Raw genomic sequence first — 17,357 nt, forward strand, 5'->3', positions numbered from 1 at the left:
ACAAGCGAGAAATGAAAACCCACACGATCATCTCAATAGAAGCTAAGACACCTTTCGTAGAATCCAACATCTGGTTTTGGCAAAAACTCTCAGCAGACTAGGAGTCGAAGGGAACTTCCTCGGGATCGAGGACACCTGCAGACACCCAGCGTTCATGTCCTCCCAGGTGGAGCGGGACTGATGCCTCCAAGAACAGGGACAGCACCCCCCCCCCCCACTCTGTTAGCATCACGCCAGAAGGCTGGCCAGCGCAGTGAGGCAATAAAGAGAAACCAAAGCCATGCATATTGGAAATGAAGACCTGAAATGGTCTCTATTCACATACAACACGGTAATCAGTAGAAAATGTGGTGGAGTCTGGAGTCTACGAGGAAGCTGCTAGAATAGTGAGTTTAGCAAGGCTGTGGAATGAATACAAGGTCTGTATGTGAAATCAAGTTTTTAATATGGTGGCAACGAACAATTGGAAACAGATTTTATTTTACTTTTTTTAACGTTTATTTTTGAAAGAGAGTGCGAGTGGGGGAGGGGCAGGGAGAGGGCGACCCTGAATCCGAGGCAGGCTCCAGGCTCCGAGCTGTCGGCACGGAGCCCGACGCGGGGCTCGAACCCACGAACCGCGAGATCGTGACCTGAGCCGAAGCTGGAATTGTTTAACTGACTGAGCCCCCTAGGCGCCCCAGAAACTGAACTTTTAAATGGCCATTTACAATAGCAGCAAAAAGTGTGAAATACTTAGGAATAAATCTGATGGAAGAGAAGCAAGACTGGTTCACCGAACGTAGCAAAGCATCTCTAGAAGAAATGGAAGGTCTGAGGACGGGAGAGGCGTCGAGTTGCCCGTTCCCCAGGTCGTCCGTAGACCCAGTGGATCCCAGGCGAGGTCTCAGCCGGCTGGTTTGTGGAAACTGACCAACCGGTTCTCCAATTCGTGTGGGAGCGCTGAGGACCACAGTGTCCCACAGGAGCTGAGAAAGAACAGAGCGGAGGCGTTGCACCACCCGAGGGAGGGAGGCGCTCGCGTCGCGCATTATCTCATGGCATCCTTTCAACCACCGCACAGGGAGACCGAGGCACAGGGAGTCACTGCGTGACCCCACGTCCCGCAGCCCCCGCCCAGCGCGGGGGCGGGAGGCTCAGGGGCCAGGACTGCGCCCGCTCCACTGACTGCTGCGTCTTTGGCTTCCAGCAGCAGGCCGGGCACGTCGCGGGGCTTGGTAAGTACCAGAGGTAAGAATCGTCACGGCCGGTAGTTAACGTGCACTTCTGATGCACGCCTGGCTCCGTGCGAACACCGTGGGTGTGTCAGCCCTGTTCGATGGGTGGGACGGGGGTGGGGGAATGCGCCGTCCCGCCGCTGGTGCCCCGAAGAGGGACTTGGCCTCACCCCAGAGGCTGCCGTCAGGAGGCTGTTATTGGCTCACGTCCGAACTGTGCCCTCTGAATCTGGCCTTTGGTTCTGTTTTGAGTAATAAAGCTACAGTCCCGTGTCCCTTCCCATCCGCCTGACTACTTTGTCTCCCAGTGGCTCCAACCAATCTTGCTCAGGGCAAAAGATGATGATTGAGGCTTCTTCCCTCCCGGAGATAATTCACACCGCATCCCTGCAGGGGCGGGGGCTACTGATATTAGCCTCATTTGGCAGAGGAGGACACCGAGGGACAGGGAGATGAGCGGACGAATGAATGAACCAACATACGAGTGAATGATGGAAAGGTCAATGTGTCGCCAAAGCTTGGGCTCTTTGCCATGAGCTACCCAGGCTTTGCCACGAGGAGGCAGTTTGGGCGGAAGGCAGGTGGGTGGGGCAGTGCCTGGCTTGCTGGGTGATGGGGCCGGGCCCTCTCGGGGCTGGATCGAGGCTGCTCTGTGCCCGGTCGCCGTGACTGGCTGGACGTGGCCCCCAAGACCATCGGATCGTCTCTTAGCGATGGGTTCGTAGCCGGGACATGGATGGCAACCCAGCCCGGAGCCAGGGCCGGGTCTCCAGCCTCTCCTACCCCCCACCCCCCCAGGAAGGGCTGGACACAGAAAGGGCCAAGGAAGTCTTGTGGACAGAACTGTAGGGTTTCCAGCATTTCAACCTTCTCGTTCTGACTTTTAGGAGAGAAAGCAGAAGGCCCGTGTCTCCCCGTGCAAGCTGCAGGGCTGTGTCCCCGGCGGGAGACCCGCCTCTCGCGCTGAGCCTCGGTGCCGCGGGGTCAGGGCGGCCACCGCGGGCCGCAGAGCGCGCTCAGCCGGAATGCGGCCGAGATGTTCCCGGGGCCGTCTGGAGCAGTCTTCCCCGGAGCTCGCCTCCAGCAGGGGGAGGCTGCCAGGACTGATTTTCCACTGTGCGAAGGAACGCTCTGGAAGGAAGGAGGTGGCCACGTGGACTGGAGCCCCGGTTCCCGGCCAAGCCTTCCAACAATCCTTCGCATTCTGGTGAGCGAAGCCGTGTCCTCGTGTTGTCCCAGGGCTGTGGGGCCACCGCCCCGTCAGCAAAGTCAGGCAGCCCCACGGCTCGGACTTGCTTCCTACCGCAGGGCGCACTGTGTCCGGTGGGGAAGGCCACGCAGAGAGAGACGGTTACACGCCCACGGTCACGCTGCAGCGGTGGTCGTGATCGTTCACGGAGCCCTTCTGCTGTGCCCGGAAGCTTGTAAAGATGACCTTATTTAACACTTGAAACGGACTTTGCGGCCTTGTTTTATAGACAAGGAAACCGAACTAAGAGAAGCTAAGGAACCTGTGTAGGGCCGCCCAGCTAAAAGAGAAGCAGGGTTTCCACCTGTGTTGACGGATCGTGTTTCCACGTGGTTTCCGCTGTGGGCAGCAGAGGGGCTCAGGCCTGGCATCAGAGAAGTCTGCCAGGGAGCGGTGAGAACACAGCTGGGTACTGAGGGATGCATAGGAGTGGGCCCAGGGCAGGAGGTGAGGGAGGGCAATTCAGGTCTCTAGCCAGGTCCCTGACCCCGGGTTGCGTGGTAATCGGGAGGGCTTCCGGGGGGAAGGTGTTTCCTGCGGTGACCCCAGCTTCCGAATCCGTCTCCGTAGAGGACCTGGGACAGACAGAGGCTGAAAACTCAACGGCTTTTCATCGAGGGCCCTCCAGGAAGCCAGCTTGAAAGCACGTAGGCCTCCCCGTGAACCAGAGAGGTTTCTGGGCCACAGAACTGGCAAAGGGCAGCAGAAAAGCAGGGCAGAAGGAAGACGCATTTCAAAGGAGGGTCAAGAATTTGCTGCTCAGGAAATATTTCTGGAAAAGTTCAATGGGGCGTCCTGTGGAATCTCAAATATTCCACATTTAAGAGGAAGGAAGGTTTGTGTTCCCGGGATGTCGGCCCGTCTAGGCTCTTATTTCACGGGCGGGCGAGGCTGAGGGCTCCAGGGAGGGGCAAGGTCAGCAGTGGGAAGGCGTGCCTGGGGGAGTGGGCGCCTGAGCGCGGGCTGCACCAGACTCAGCGCCGCCCCCCCCCCCCCTTGTGGGCCGGCCCTCAGTCGGCCTGTCACTCTCCCTGCTCTGGCACTGTCTGCATGGCCGCCCTGGGGATGGGCATCGTTCTTCGGTGAGCCCCGGGCGGTGCACTGGGCGACACCCAGCAGGCCCCACACCCCAGTGGCTCGGGGACACGGTCCGGCGCACGACGCTTCCTCATCTGCGCGCCGCGAGGGGAGAAGCCGCTGCCGTGAAACTAGGACACTGCGCTCACCTCCGTGCCGGGCCAGCCTCGTCGTGCAGACACGCACGCTAAGGGGCAGTGACCCTGCCGCGTCCCCCTGCCCCCGGGGAGTGCGAGGGTGCGGGCTGGGGGCGAGCGCGATGCCGTGGGGACAGTCACTGAGGGGTGATGCTTGTTCCCCGGGGGCTGGAGTCTGGACACCTCCCATTTCTATCTTGGCATTCTGGTCTCAGTTTCGGGGCTGAGGAAACTGAGGCACGGAGAGAGCCTGTGGCCGTGGGGGCCGGGGCTGGAATGCCCCATCTCAGCACCCCACCCCCCTCCCTGGGCCGGGCCCTTCTGCAGCCACGGCCCCAGAAGTGACGCTGTCCCGGCAGACGAGCCTGTGCAGGCAGACGTGAGCTTGGGAGGCGGGAAACGAGCCCTGCCGGGATGGCCTCGTGTGAGTGTGTGTGTGAGCATGTGTATGAGTGCACGAGTGTGCGTGCACGTGTGAGAGTGCATGCGAGTGTGTGCGTGAGTGCACGTGTGCATGCATGAGTGTGCGTGTAAACCTGTGTGAGTGTGCGTGCACGTGTGTGCGTGCGTGTGCACAAATGTGTGCGCGTGCATGTGTGAGCGTGTGACTGCATGTGTGAGCAGGCTAGTGTGTGAGGGCAGGCCCACGAGTGTGTGTGCGAGTGAGTGTGCTAGTGTCTGGGTGGTGTGTGCGGGGGTGACTTGTGAGTGTGTGTGTGAGTGCACACACGCGTGTGTGTGTGACTGCGTGTCAGGGACCCTGCTCTCCGCGAGCTGATGTGCACTCACCTGGCTCCGCGAACGATGCAGTCCTGTGCGTGTGTAAATGACTTTTACGAGAACAAAATACGAACAAGGATGATTCTCCACCTTTTCTTGATCTGAGGCCCCCGGATGCCTTTCCTCTGAGTCCAGGTTTTTACAAAACTCCTGTTTTTAAGTTTATTTGCTTTGTTTTTACAATTCTCTACAGGCCGTTGGCTCTTTGGCGTGTGGTGTTGTGGGTTGTAACACGTATGTAGATTTGTCCAAGCTCAGCAGCCAGCCGCCCGGAGAAGACCCTCAGGCTGCGCTTGGGCGCCCGTCCCCGGCCCTGACGCGCCCCCCACGGCTGCTTCTCCGGGACGTCGTGTAGGCGGAACAAGACAGGACACAGGCCCAAAGCAGCCGCAGTAAAGGTCGCCCGAGAAGAGTGAGCCGTGGAGGGTGGCTTCCTTCCACAACGTGAGGCCCTTGGAGGCCGTCCCTGTTCGTCACATCATGGGACGTGGCCTTGTTTGTCTCTCTGTTCGCCCACCGAGGTCATGCGCCTTGTTTCACGTTTATGTCCTGTGCCAAATGTGGTGAGTCGTCAGCCACCGTTTCTCCGGATGCCCGTCACTCCCTCTCCCCGGACTCCGGCGACACAATCCTTAGACCCTCTGCTGTTTCCCCGCAGATCTGCGACTCTCTGTTCACTTCCTTCCTTTTTTATTTTATTTCTTTTTTTACTTTCCCTTTTCAATTGTATTTTCTTATTGAGACAAAATTCATATAACATCAAAGTCACCATCTTAAGCTTTTTAAAGTTTATTTATTTTTGAGAGAAAGAGACAGAGCATGAGCAGGGGAGGGGCAGAGGGGGAGACACAGAATCTGAAGCAGGCTCCAGGCTCCGAGCCATCAGCACAGAGCCCGACGTGGGGCTTGAACCCACAAACTTTGAGGTCGTGACCTGAGCCGAAGTCGGACGCTCAACCGACTGAGTTCCAGAACATTCCCGTCACCCCAGAAGGAAACGCCCTACCTATGAGCCATCACCCCCACCCTCCTCTCCCAGATTGGGCAGCCCCCCGTCAGCCTTCTGTCTCTGTAGATCTGTCTGGTGTGGACATTTCACGTGGACGGGAACCGTGTAACCCGTGGCCTGCGGTGTCCAGCTTCTGCCACAAGACGTCCCCACGGCTGTGTCCTGTCAGTGGCTGAGTAACATTCCATTGTGCGGACACATCACACGTTCATGAGCTGGGGGGCGTTGGCCTCGTGTCCCCTTCTGGCTGCCGTGAAGGACGCGGTGGTGAACATCCGGGTGCCAGTGTCTGTGTGAACCCGTGTTTGCAAGTCTCCTTGAGCTAAATTACGTGTAGGGGTGTCATTTCCGGGTCACACGGTAACTCCGTTTTTGACTTTTTGAGGGACCGTTTCCCACAGTGGCTGCACCGTTTCACACCCCCCACCGGGTTCCGATTTCTCTGCATCCTCGCCAACACTCACTACGTTCTGTTTTCTTCTTGTTTTCTCATTATTTAGAGAATACTTTATTAGTTTCTGCCACTTTCTGTTTTCGATGACAGCTGTGCTAGTGAGTGTGGGGACGTGTCTCCCTGTGGTTTGGATCCGCGTGTCCCTGGTGACGAGGGATGTGGACGCCCTTCTTGTGTGCTTCCTGGCCATCCGTGTGTCTCCTCTGGAGAAGTCTCTATTCAGATCCCTCACGTGTTAAAATTGGATTATTGGTCTTTTAATTGTTATGGTCCAGACACCGGACTCTTACCAGATACATCATTTGCAAATAGTTTGTCCCATTCTGTGTGTGTTTTTTTCCCCACTTTCTTGAGAATGTCCTTTACAGCAGAAGTTTTTAATTTTGATGAAGTCCAAATGATCTGTTCTTTCTTTTATGGCTCGTGCTTTTGGTTCCGTATCTAGGAAACTGTTGTCAAGTCCTTGGTCACAAAGTCTTCTACGTGTGGTTTCCTCCCGAGGGTTTTACGGTTTTAGCTCTTACATTAAAGTCTTTGAATTAACTTTGGGTTATTTTTTACATATGGTGTGAGGTAGGGGTCCAGATTTGTGGTATTTTGCATACAGATGTCTAGTTGCCCACCACCACGAATTAAAAAGACTGTTCTTTCCGCATTGGGAAGCCTCGCCACCCCTGTAGAAAATCAGTCAGCCGCAGCTGTCTGGCTGTATCTCTGGGCTCTGAATTGTAGTGCATCGGCCCGACACACTACAGTGTTTGCCCTGACGCCCGCAGCTCCCTGTCCTGGTGAAGCCAGCTCAGTAGCAGGATTCGAAGTCAGGAATGTGCCTCCTCCAGCTTTGTCCTCCTTTTCCTGGGGTGGGTTTGGCCTTTTGAGCTCCCTTTGCATTCCAGATGCGTTCAAGAATAAGGGCCTCCATTTCTGCAAGGCCAGGCAATTGGAATTTTGACAGGGACTGCACGGAAGCTATAGCTCCGTCCGGGGGATATTGCCGCCTTAACAAAACCCCTCCAGGGGCGCCTGGGTGGCTCAGTTGGTTAAGCGTCCGACTTCGGCTCAGGTCATGATCTCACGGTCCGTGAGTTCGAGCCCCGCGTCGGGCTCTGTGCCAACAGCTCGGAGCCTGGAGCCTGCTTCGGATTCTGTGTCTCCCTCTCTCTGGCCCTCCCTCGTTCATGCTCTGTCTTTCTCTGTCTCAGAAATAAATAAACATTAAACAAAATTAAAACAAAATCGGAACCCCTCCAGTCCACAGACACACAAGGTCTTTCCATTTATGTAGCTCTGCCTCCCTTGCATCTTGGGGTTTTACCTACAGACGTTCATGTCATGTGTAAATTGAGATCTGGGAGCCTGTAATTTCCTTTTCTTGTCTGACTCCCCTGGTTAGAGCCCCTGTACAACGCTGAACAGAAGTGGCCTCGCTCCTGAATTCAGGGAGGCACCCAGCCTTGCACCGTGGAGCGTGACGGCAGCCGTGGGTGTTCTCCGGACCTCCTTGATTGGGTGCAGGAAGTTTTCCCTCCTGTTCCCGGTTTGCTGAGTGTGTGTGTGAGTGTTTTTAATCATGAAACGCGATCATTTTTCAGCTCTTTTGTTCTCTTTTGTTCCTACGGGATAATTTCTGCTGCTCCGTCTTCAAATTCAGTTGCTTTTTCTTCTGTCGTTTCTGTCCAGCCATTGAGCTCCTGCAATGAGGTTTTAATTTCCACTCCTGCCTTTGTCAGCTCTAAATTTCTCATTTGGTTCTTTACATTTTGTGTTTTGGGCTGGCATTTTTAAAAAATCCTTTCTTTCATTTCAGCAGCGTTGACGCATTCTTCTTGGATTATTTTCACGCTGCTGCATTAAGGTTTTCATCAGGCAGTTCTGACGTCTGAGTCATGTTGGCGTTCGTGTCTGATGGTGGTCTTTTTCCAGGCAAGGTGAAGTTTTCCCGGTTCTTTGTATGCCAAGTACTTCTGGATTGTATCCTGGACATTTAGGATATTATGTTATACGACTCTGGGTCCTGTTTAAACACTGTGAGGAATGTCCATATTTTTGTGGTAACGGGAAACAGATCCAGCTGGGTCCAGCCCAGAGTTTCCACCAGCCGTCCTGGGTCCAGGTTTAACGTCCATTTCCAGCTCTTGTGGTGGTTTGTCCCGTGTGCACCACCCAGTGGCCAGTCTGGGCCCCGAGAGGTGGTCCGCACTCAGCTGAGTTCCCAGAGTCCTGGCACGCTGTCGACATCAGATCCACAAGTGTGCAGCTCAGGAGCGGGCCTGGGGGGTCAGGAGCAGCCCTGCGGTGTCAGGCTCCAAGCTCCTTCCTCTTTATGACGTCTCGGGGGCATTCTGGCTCTCAGGGGTCCCCTCCTCAGTCTCCTGGGCCGAAGGCCAGGGTCTTGGTTAGCCGGACTGCTGCACGTTCCCTGGAGCTACGCTGAGTGCAGGCCCAGGCAGTGCCAGGATGGGACACACAGCAACCAGCTTTGTCCCGTGCTCTGGGGACTTTAGTTCCCCTGATCGGAGAGGAAGCTTTGGGTACCCGTGGGTCCCGCAGCCCCGCCGTTAGTGTGGCGGCCGCTGTGGTCCCGGAGACGGCGGGAAACAGGCCACCCGGCCAGCACAGATGGAGGCCCAGCACCTGACGCGCCCTCCCTGTGCCCCCCAGCTTCTCCCTTAGCGCCCTCCGCCCGGTGCCCAACCCCAGGGACTGAAAACTCCCCGCCTGCCCGCTCCCCTCTTTCACCTGGCAGCCTGCAGGCGCCTCTGCGACAGGCTTCTGACTCTTCCCGGAGGGAGATAGTCTCTGCTGCCCCACCCCCCCTCTGGAGCCCCTCCTCTCCTCCCCCCTCCCTCCTGCCCCAACGCCCACGTGGCACCCACAGCCGTTTCTGTCTGTGCCTGTCGTCCCCCAGGTGCTGCGTCTTTAGGGAGGAGCTCTCGGAAAACCAGGCTCAGAGAAGCCAAGGAAGTGACTCGCGGTGGCAGAGCTCGGTCTACAAGCCGCATCGCCACACTCTGCCTTCCCCGCTCTTTGCACCAGAGATCTCCGAGAAGTCGGGGTCTCGCCTGTCGACCGCCTACTGCCCTCCTCCCCTCAGGTCAGCCTGAAGCTCCCCGGATGGGTGGGGGCAGTGGGGGGGTAGACAGGGAGGGGGTGGGAGAACAGTGCAGCACAGCCACGTTGTTCCTGCTCACGTGCAGGTGTGCGAGGAACAAGGACAACTCCCTCCGCCCTTCCCTCCCTCCTTGTCACCCCTCCCTCTCCCCTTCCCCTTCCCCTCCCCCTTCCTTCCTTCCTTCCTCCCTTCCTTCCTTCCTCCCTTCCTTCCTTCCTTCCCTCCCTCCTCCTCCCCCTTCCCCCTTCCCTCCCTCCTTTTCTCCCCTCCCTCTCCCCTTCCCCTTCCCCTCCCCCTTCCTCCCTTCCTTCCTTCCTCCCTCCCTCCCTCCCTTCCTTTCTTCCTTCTTCCCTTCCTTGTTTAAGAATCATGCAGTTCCCAATGGCTCACACTGTCCTTGACCTACCAGGGAAACCAGGAGAGATATCCATTCATTCATTCATTCACTCCTTCCTTCAGGAGACAGGATTCTGTGGGTTACAGTCGAACAGAGCTGGGTTCTACTTCTATTCTGTCCTGCAGGACCTGGGGCGGTGGCTCAGGGTTCCTGCCTGTCCCCCCTCCTCTGATTTTGCCCTCAAAGCCAGCCATCAGCTTCCTTATCCTCTACTCAGCCCTTGCTTCTCCCCGTGGATGGACTTGTGGTGGCCTCACAGGCACCCTTGTCACCGTCACGGTTTTCCGTGTGCGTGTTCGAGTCTTTGCAAGACCCGCTCCGAGCAGAGCTGTAAGCCCCTAAGGACAGGCACGATGACCCAGCCCCTGGCACACAGTAGGCATTCAACAGATAGTTGATGAGTTAAAATTTTCCTTTGAGGGAGGTGGGAGGTAGATCTTTGTGGAACATTCCAGAAAGGAAGGAGGAGCAGGAGTGCGCGTGGCGCCCCCTGGGCAGATCGCCCTGCCCGTCCCCCGAACCCCACCCCCACCCAGGATCGGCCCTCTCCTCCAGGCATCCCATGTGCAGCAGGACAGACCCCCCAGGCCCCCCTCAGCCTCCCCACTCCCCACTTCCCACTTCCCAGGCTCAGCATCTGGCCGGTGTCCTGGGTTGGACACCTTGAAGCTGCACACAGACATTTACTCTCACTGCCTGGACCGTGCAAGTGTTCAGTGGAGGTGTGGGTGGGGCGGGCTCCCTCCTGGGGCCCCCAGGGAGGGTCCCTGCCGCCTCTCCCAGCTCCTGGGGCTCCAGGCGTCCCTGGGCTTGTGGCCACGGTTCTCCGTCTCCTTCTGTCTTCACCCGGCTTCTCTTCTGCGGTCTGGAAAGGAAAGGGTCTGTGCGCCTTTCCCTTTTCTTATAAGGACGCCAGCTGCGTTGAGTTAATGACCTCATCCTAGCCTGATGACAGCTGCAAAGACGCTATTTCTTTCTTTCTTTTTTTTTTTTTTGAGAGAGAGAGGATAAGTGGGGTAGGAGCAGAGAGAGGGAGACACGATCCCAAGCAGGCTCTGTGCTGAGCCTGATGTGGGGCTCGATCCCATGAACCGTGAGATCATGACCTGAGCCGAGATCCAGATCCGGACCTTAGCCAACTGAACCCCCCAGGTGCCCCCAAGGACCCGATTTTTCTAAATAGGTCCAGTCACAGATGGGGGTAAAGACGTGGACGTATCTTGTTTGGGGGGGCAGTTCCACCACCACAGCATCGATCACAAAAGGAACCTTCCCTGAGAGGATGTCCCGTGGACTTTTCTCCGTCTTCTGGACACACGAGTGCCCTTCGTCCGGGTCGGCGTGGGCAGGGCCAGGCGGCACAGGGGGCCCCAGAGAAGGTGAGTCTCCCAGATTCCGCTCGGATGAGCCGAAGGACGAGCCGGGGACGGCTCAGGTCCCTCCCTGGCGAGTGCACAGAAGAACCACACAGGAGGCTTCATCCACTTTCTTTCCCCTGGTGGACGGGGCTTAGCGACTATCCTGCTTCTCCGAGAATGCGCCTCAAGTGCGTCCTCAGAGGGGAGAGAGACGGGAGAAGAGCAGCTTGCTGGCGGCCGTGGCGGCTTCGCTTCGCAGTGGGGCCCTCCCCCCCCAGGCCCCGCCCCTTTGTCACGCAGCCCCCATCTGCCCCTGCACCGGGCACGGGGGACACAGCAGTCCCGAGGCTGTGCCCTGCTTCTTGCCGTGAGCATCTCTGATAATCGAACGGAAGCAACGCAGCGACCCGACTCGTGACCTGCTCAGCCGGCCACCCAGGCCTTGTCGGTGCCCGGCAGTGCCCCGCAGGTGGTGTCACAGGTAGGAGGCCGGGGCTCCGGAGGGAAGCCACGTGCCCCAGGCCCATCCGTCCCAAGGCTGAACTGAATGGGGGCGAGTCCTCCGTGCGATGAGCCAGAGGGAGGAGGGGCTCTTTCCGTCATCGAGGTAACGTCCTGCCTGCCCCGGGTGCCCCCGGTGGGGACCCTGCGAGGACGCGCCCCTGGAGGGGGGGTATCAGGAGCAGTGGGCGTCAGTGCCCATTCGCCCTGCTTCAGTGACAACAGTGGACAGATCGCCCTCCTGTGGGGGATGGGCTGGGAAACACAGACGCTGCTGACAAAGCCTCCCGCCTTCTAGAAGGAGACAGGAATGAGGGCTGAGAGAGGGTCTCAGGAACGGGTGGCCTGTGCCATCCGGGAGGGAAGCCTTAACCTGTGAGAGCATTTTGGATCCCTGCTGAAGGGGTGGGGGACCCGTGGGAAGAGAGGCCTGCAGGGAGAGACCGGTCCTGGGCGGATTGTGCCACGGGTCTCCGTGCCCCTTCCCCGAAACCCAGTGACCTGGCGAGATGGCCCAGCAGGATCCAGTTCCGTGGCCCCTGGGACTGGGGGTGGGGGTGGGGTGCAGGGGCCGCTTCTTCCTCTCCACCAGCTGGGTGCTGACACGCAGGGTCCCTAAGCCCGGGGCCCCGAGTGACTGTGCAGGGCCAGTCCCCCCCCCCCCCGCCCCTCCCCCCGTCGGCCGGACTCCCAGGAGCATGAGAGCCAAGGTCTGTCCCGCCACCCATGGATTACTCTAACCCAGTCACTGGCCAAACACAGTGAAAGCAACTTATGCAGGAAAAGCAAAATACGAAAAGGAAAGAAGAAAACAGGAGAATATGCCTTAATCTCTCACGGAGTCTCTCCACAGCAGACTGACGCCAAGGTGTGAGGGCAGAAGGAGACAAGACTTTCTGCGCTGCTGATACATGAGGGCCACGCGACACGAGCGTGAAAAGAGTGTGGACAGGGCGCCTGGGGGGCTCAGTCAGTGAAGCTTCCGACTCTTGATTTCGGCTCAGGTCATGATCTGACGGTTCGTGGGTTTGAGCCGACAGCACAGAGCCTGCTTGGGATTCTCTCTCTCTCTCTCTCTCTCTCTCTCTCTCTCTCTCAAAATAAATAAATAAACTTAAGAAAAAAAAAGAAAAATGTGGACAAAATTTGAAACTGGCAGATTGTAGGAGGGTAAAGCAAACAAGAGAAAGAACAGGGCAAGTGTGAAAACCCACGGTGAGTTCCATGCGGTCCACGCGCTTGTGGGCCTGAAGGAGAAGGGACCTCGCAGCCAGCCCTGAAAACTCCTGTGTTTTCTGGAGAGGTGAGTGAAAGACGTGGTCATGGAGACACAGAAGAGAAGCAGGGAGTTGGGTGATCGATCAAGCAGAGGGAGGCTGTGGGCACCAGCATCAACCAAAGACCCCTCCGCGGCCGGCGACACGGAGTCCCGGGCCACGCAGCTGAAGCTCCCTCTGTGGCCACAGGCGACCGGGAGACGGGGGTGGGGGTGGGGAGTCAGTAGAGGTTAGTGGCTAACGCACAGGCTTCGCATTAACTGTCTGGGGCCAAGTCCCAGCTCTTGCTTTGCTCAGTCTCACCAGCCGCTCGCCCCTGGTCCCACCCTCCTTGGGTGCTGGTTGAGACGGCACCATCTCTGGAGGTGGACTGAATTGGGAAGGTCCTGACAGAGAAGTTCTCACGGTGAGAACAGGAAAGAGGTGAGTCTGTGCAGTCAGGTGTGTGAAGACGCGTCCTGGGCAACGGGGCTTGAGCAATCAAGGGGGGCCTGGGATCCCAGACTGAGGAATTGAAGCGTGGGGTCTGAGCTGTGGGCACTGGGGAGGCATTGGACATTGTTGAGCGGGGAGATTACCTGGAATTGAGATCCAGAGAGGATCAAAGTACTGAAGCCTGCTCTGGACAACTGAAGCCAAAGAAGAATGGGCTGGGAGCATATGAAGCCATTAACGGAAGCCAAGGAGAGGCCCGGGATCCAGACTTTGAAGGGGGTGGGAGGGTGGGGCTGGAGCAGGGCCCAGGGAAGTGGAATGACGCAGCATGACTTCTGGGGCCATTTCACCGTGAATGCGCTGTGCTCAGTAGACCCAGGAGTACGGTCCAGGGAGAGGGCGGTGGTAGCCTGGCTTGGGTCTTGTGTGCCCCCTCTGCGAGGCGGGGAAGGGGGGGCCCCTGACCCATATCTTACCCAGGTAGTGGCCAGTCGGGAGGAGGAGTCCTCAGGGTGAAGTTTGTGGCATGGACTGTGGACCGGACGCCGGGCAGGCAGGACAGGGGCATCCAGCCCAGCTCGCATCCCCGCTCAGAGGGGAATGGCTCACTCAAGGACACAGGTTGCTTGTGGCTGGGCAGCACCGAGAGCCAGCTTGTGAGATGGCCCAGAGCGTTCCTCTCCCAGTGGGCTGCTGGAGGAATCGAGGGCAGTGCTTGATGCAAACCAGATGTTTGGGAGCCGTGTCAGGTGGATACGAGGAGCGGGTGGGCCAGACGGGAAGGGGACTGGCTCCACAGAGTGGCCCTGTGCTCTCACTGTGGGGACGGGTTCTAACCCCAGGTGGCATTGCTTGTGGTGTGGGACCCCTGGCGAGGTATGTGACCTCTGTCTCTGTTCACACTGCTGGGACTACATCAAAATAAAAAGCTTCTGCCCAGCTAAGGAAACCACAAAACGAAAAGGCAACCTACAGAATGGGAGAAGATATTTGCAAATGAAATTTCTGATAAAGGGTTAGTATCCAAAGTACATAAAGAACGGATACAACTCTCAACACCCAAAAAACAATCATTTTTTAACAAATTAAAAATTGGGCAGAAGACAAGAACAGGCATTTCCCCCAAAGAAGACATCCAGATGGCCAAGAGACCTAGGAAAGATGCTCGACATCACTCGTCATCAGGGAAATACAAATCAAAAACAATGAGATACCACCTTATACCTGTCGGAATGGCTACAATTGACAACACGAGAGACAACAAGTGTTGGTGAGGATGCGGAGAAAGGGGAACCCTCGTGCACGGTTGGTGGGAATGTAAACTGGTACAGCCACTCTGGAGGACAGTGTGGAGGGCCCTCAACAGGTTATAAATAGAACTGACCCATGATCCAGTAATTCCACTATGGGTATTTATGCGTACCCGTAGTTCATAGCAGCTTTATCTACAGTAGCCAGGCCATGGAAGCAGCCCGTGTGTCCATAGAGAGATGAATGGATAAAGAAGATGTGGCATACGGGTACAAGGGAATATTATTTAGCCATGAAAAAGGATGAAATCTTGCCATTTGCAACAACATGAATGGACCTGGAGAGCAGCATGCAAAGCGAAGTAAGTCCGAGAAAGACAAATACCCTATGACTTCACTCACATGTGGAATTTAAGAAACACAACAGATGAACAAAGAAAAAACGAGACAAAAAACCAGACTCTTAACTATAGAGAACAAAGAGATGGTTACCGGGGGGAGGTGAGCGGGGCACGAGGAAAGTAGGTGATGGGGTTAAGAAGACACTTACGTTGACGAGCATCGAGTGATGCATAGAATTGTTGCCTCGTTACAGCGTGAATCTGAAGCTGCTACAGTACTGTTCATTCATTATGTTGGTTGGAGTTTAAAAACAAACTAAGGCAAGCTGTTCAGCTGGATGAAGTTTTGGGGCGATGGTGGGGAGGTTGGGAGCTGACACCCAAGAAGGAACTCTCGAAGACGTCTTTGGTGCAAAAAGGTGATTTTATGAAAGCCCGGGGACGGGACCCGTGGGCAGGAAGAGCTGCCCTGGGGTCGTGACGGGTGACTGATCAGATACCTTTGGGTTGGGAGGGGGTCAGGGATAGAGTAAGTCTCTAAGGAATTTTGGAAGCGAGGTTTCCGGGACCTTGAGGGGCCGGCTGTTGATAGGAAAACGCCATTTATTACCGTTTAGTAAAACCTCACTCGTGAGACCCTTCAGATGTGCATCAGGGGCCAGAAGCTTGGACTATGATCGCCAGCGTATATCTTGGGGGAGTTGAGATAAAGGAAGTTTCGAAAGGAATTTTTATATGTTGAAGTCGACTCACAGGTTCCTGGGGGGCGGGGGGGGGGAGTCAGGATAATGTTAAGCCAAGACTCCCTTTTGCCCCTAGCCAAGTGCCATCGTGGAGGCAGCTGAGCTCCCAGAGGGAGGTCACTCGGCGGGTTTCAAGGACTTGCCAGTGGGCTGTAGGCAGGGAGGGAGTTTAATTTTTCATTTGCCTTGGTTTCCCACATCACCACGGCCAGCGACTCAACCCCTCACACCTCGATGAGGGTGATATTAGGGCTCCGGGAAACGGAGTCTACAGGTTTCTGGAGATCAGGCTCTGGATCGATTACCTTTTTCTTGAAGTTGCTAAGTCCTCTGCAGACTGGAGGAGACGCCTGTCCTGCAGGACGGTGACCTCCATCCGTCAACCACCTGCTTTCTTTCCTTTTCCCTGTTCTTGGGCGGCCAGGAGAGGCCGAGGAATATCACACGTGTCCCACTTGGGGCGGGGGGCGCTGTGAGCCTGTCCTCTGCCCTCAGCCCGCCCCGCGCTCCCCCATCAAGGTGACTCTTGATAAAGAGTCCAGTCGGATGCACCCGAAGGTGACTTTCTGTCCTTTTCTGCGCAGAAGCAGTGGGCGGTTTCCATGGTTTGAAATCAGCCATCGCAGCCTTCAGGCAACTCCCGCCCCCTTCCTGGTGCTGGGGAAGCGGGCGTGGCCCCTGCCCTCCTGGAACACGGTCTTACAGTGAAGGTTGCCCCAAAGCTGCCCTTGAGGATGGTCCAGGCAGCACATCATACAGGCGGAGGCCGGTAAGGGGAGGATGTGACGGGGCGTGTCCAGTGAATTTGGGGGCCTGTAAGTGAGGCCTGAAAGAAGACGCAGCATTAGCCAGGCTGAGAGAAGGTCAGAGGGTCCATGAGACGGCACAGCTTGCGCAAAGGTCCTGAGGTTCGTGGGAGCACAGCCGTGCAGGAGCTGAGGTAGAAAAAGGGCCTCACAGGCCACCACGTGGGGTTTGGACACAGAAGGGCCACAGGATATCCTTGCAGGGGCTTCAGGTGAGGAGAGCGTGTGTGAGGTGTGTGGGGGATGGGTCCCAGGGGCAAGGTGGATGCAGGAGGTGGTGAGGAAGTGACAGCTCTGATCTGAGGGGAGGGAACATGGGGGGCACTTAACGCAGGCAGGACCTCGTGATGCTTGGGGCCGGGTTGCTGCGGGGGGTCCGGGACAACTCTCCAGGTCAGACCCTGGGCGCCTGGCCGGTGGCAGTGTCCCCGTCGTGGCCAGCGTCGAGGTCACGGCGCTGGGCGGTTGGATCGCTCTCCTCCTGACAGACGGGAGGGCAGGGGTCACTCCTGGGAGCATCCAAGCAGTAATGCGGGTCCCCGTGGGGCCGGGCTGGCTGCCGAGTCTCCAAGGGTCCACACGCCGTCGGAGGTCTTCCAGGAAGGTGGGGTTTTCTTGTAATACGTTCAAGACCTATTTGTCTCTCGGGGGACGACGTTCTCCAGCCCGAGCTGCCGTCTCTGCTGAGTGATTTTTCAAGGCAGGGGGCAGCGGCCGGACATCCTGTGAACGCACGGGGGACCGGAGGTCGCCGCGGTAGGGGAACTGCGTGTTTTAGGTTCAGCCATAAGTTGAGTAGACGATCTGCAAAGTGCAGCCTCCCGTCCCAGTAAGTGAGTGAGTCAGGACGGGGGCTTCAAGGGGTCGGGAGCTTCTGTTTTCCCGCACGGGTCTGGTTCAAAGCCATCCGTTCGTTGCCTGCTCCCCCGATTTCTTTCTGATAGAACCCCATGTCATCCCCTACCACTGTTGGGCTGGGGAACAGAAACCCATCCAGGTATTTCGGAGGGGACTGAGTACAAGGTGCTGGTCAGAGTGTGGGAAGGTCTGGGGGGAGAGGGTAAGAGATAGGAAGGTGACGCCTCTGAGGTCGGGGCTGCTCCCTCTGGTGGGCTGAACCCTGAGTCCGTGCCTGCCGGCGGAGATGCGGTCACGGCCAAGTCCTCTGCCTTGGCCAGCTGGGACCACCACGAGGCCGCCACAGCTGTCACGCG

The sequence above is a fragment of the Puma concolor genome, chromosome B1 (genome assembly GCF_028749965.1).
Source record: "Puma concolor isolate L17-30 chromosome B1, mPumCon1.1.hap2, whole genome shotgun sequence".
NCBI lineage: Eukaryota > Metazoa > Chordata > Mammalia > Carnivora > Felidae > Puma > Puma concolor.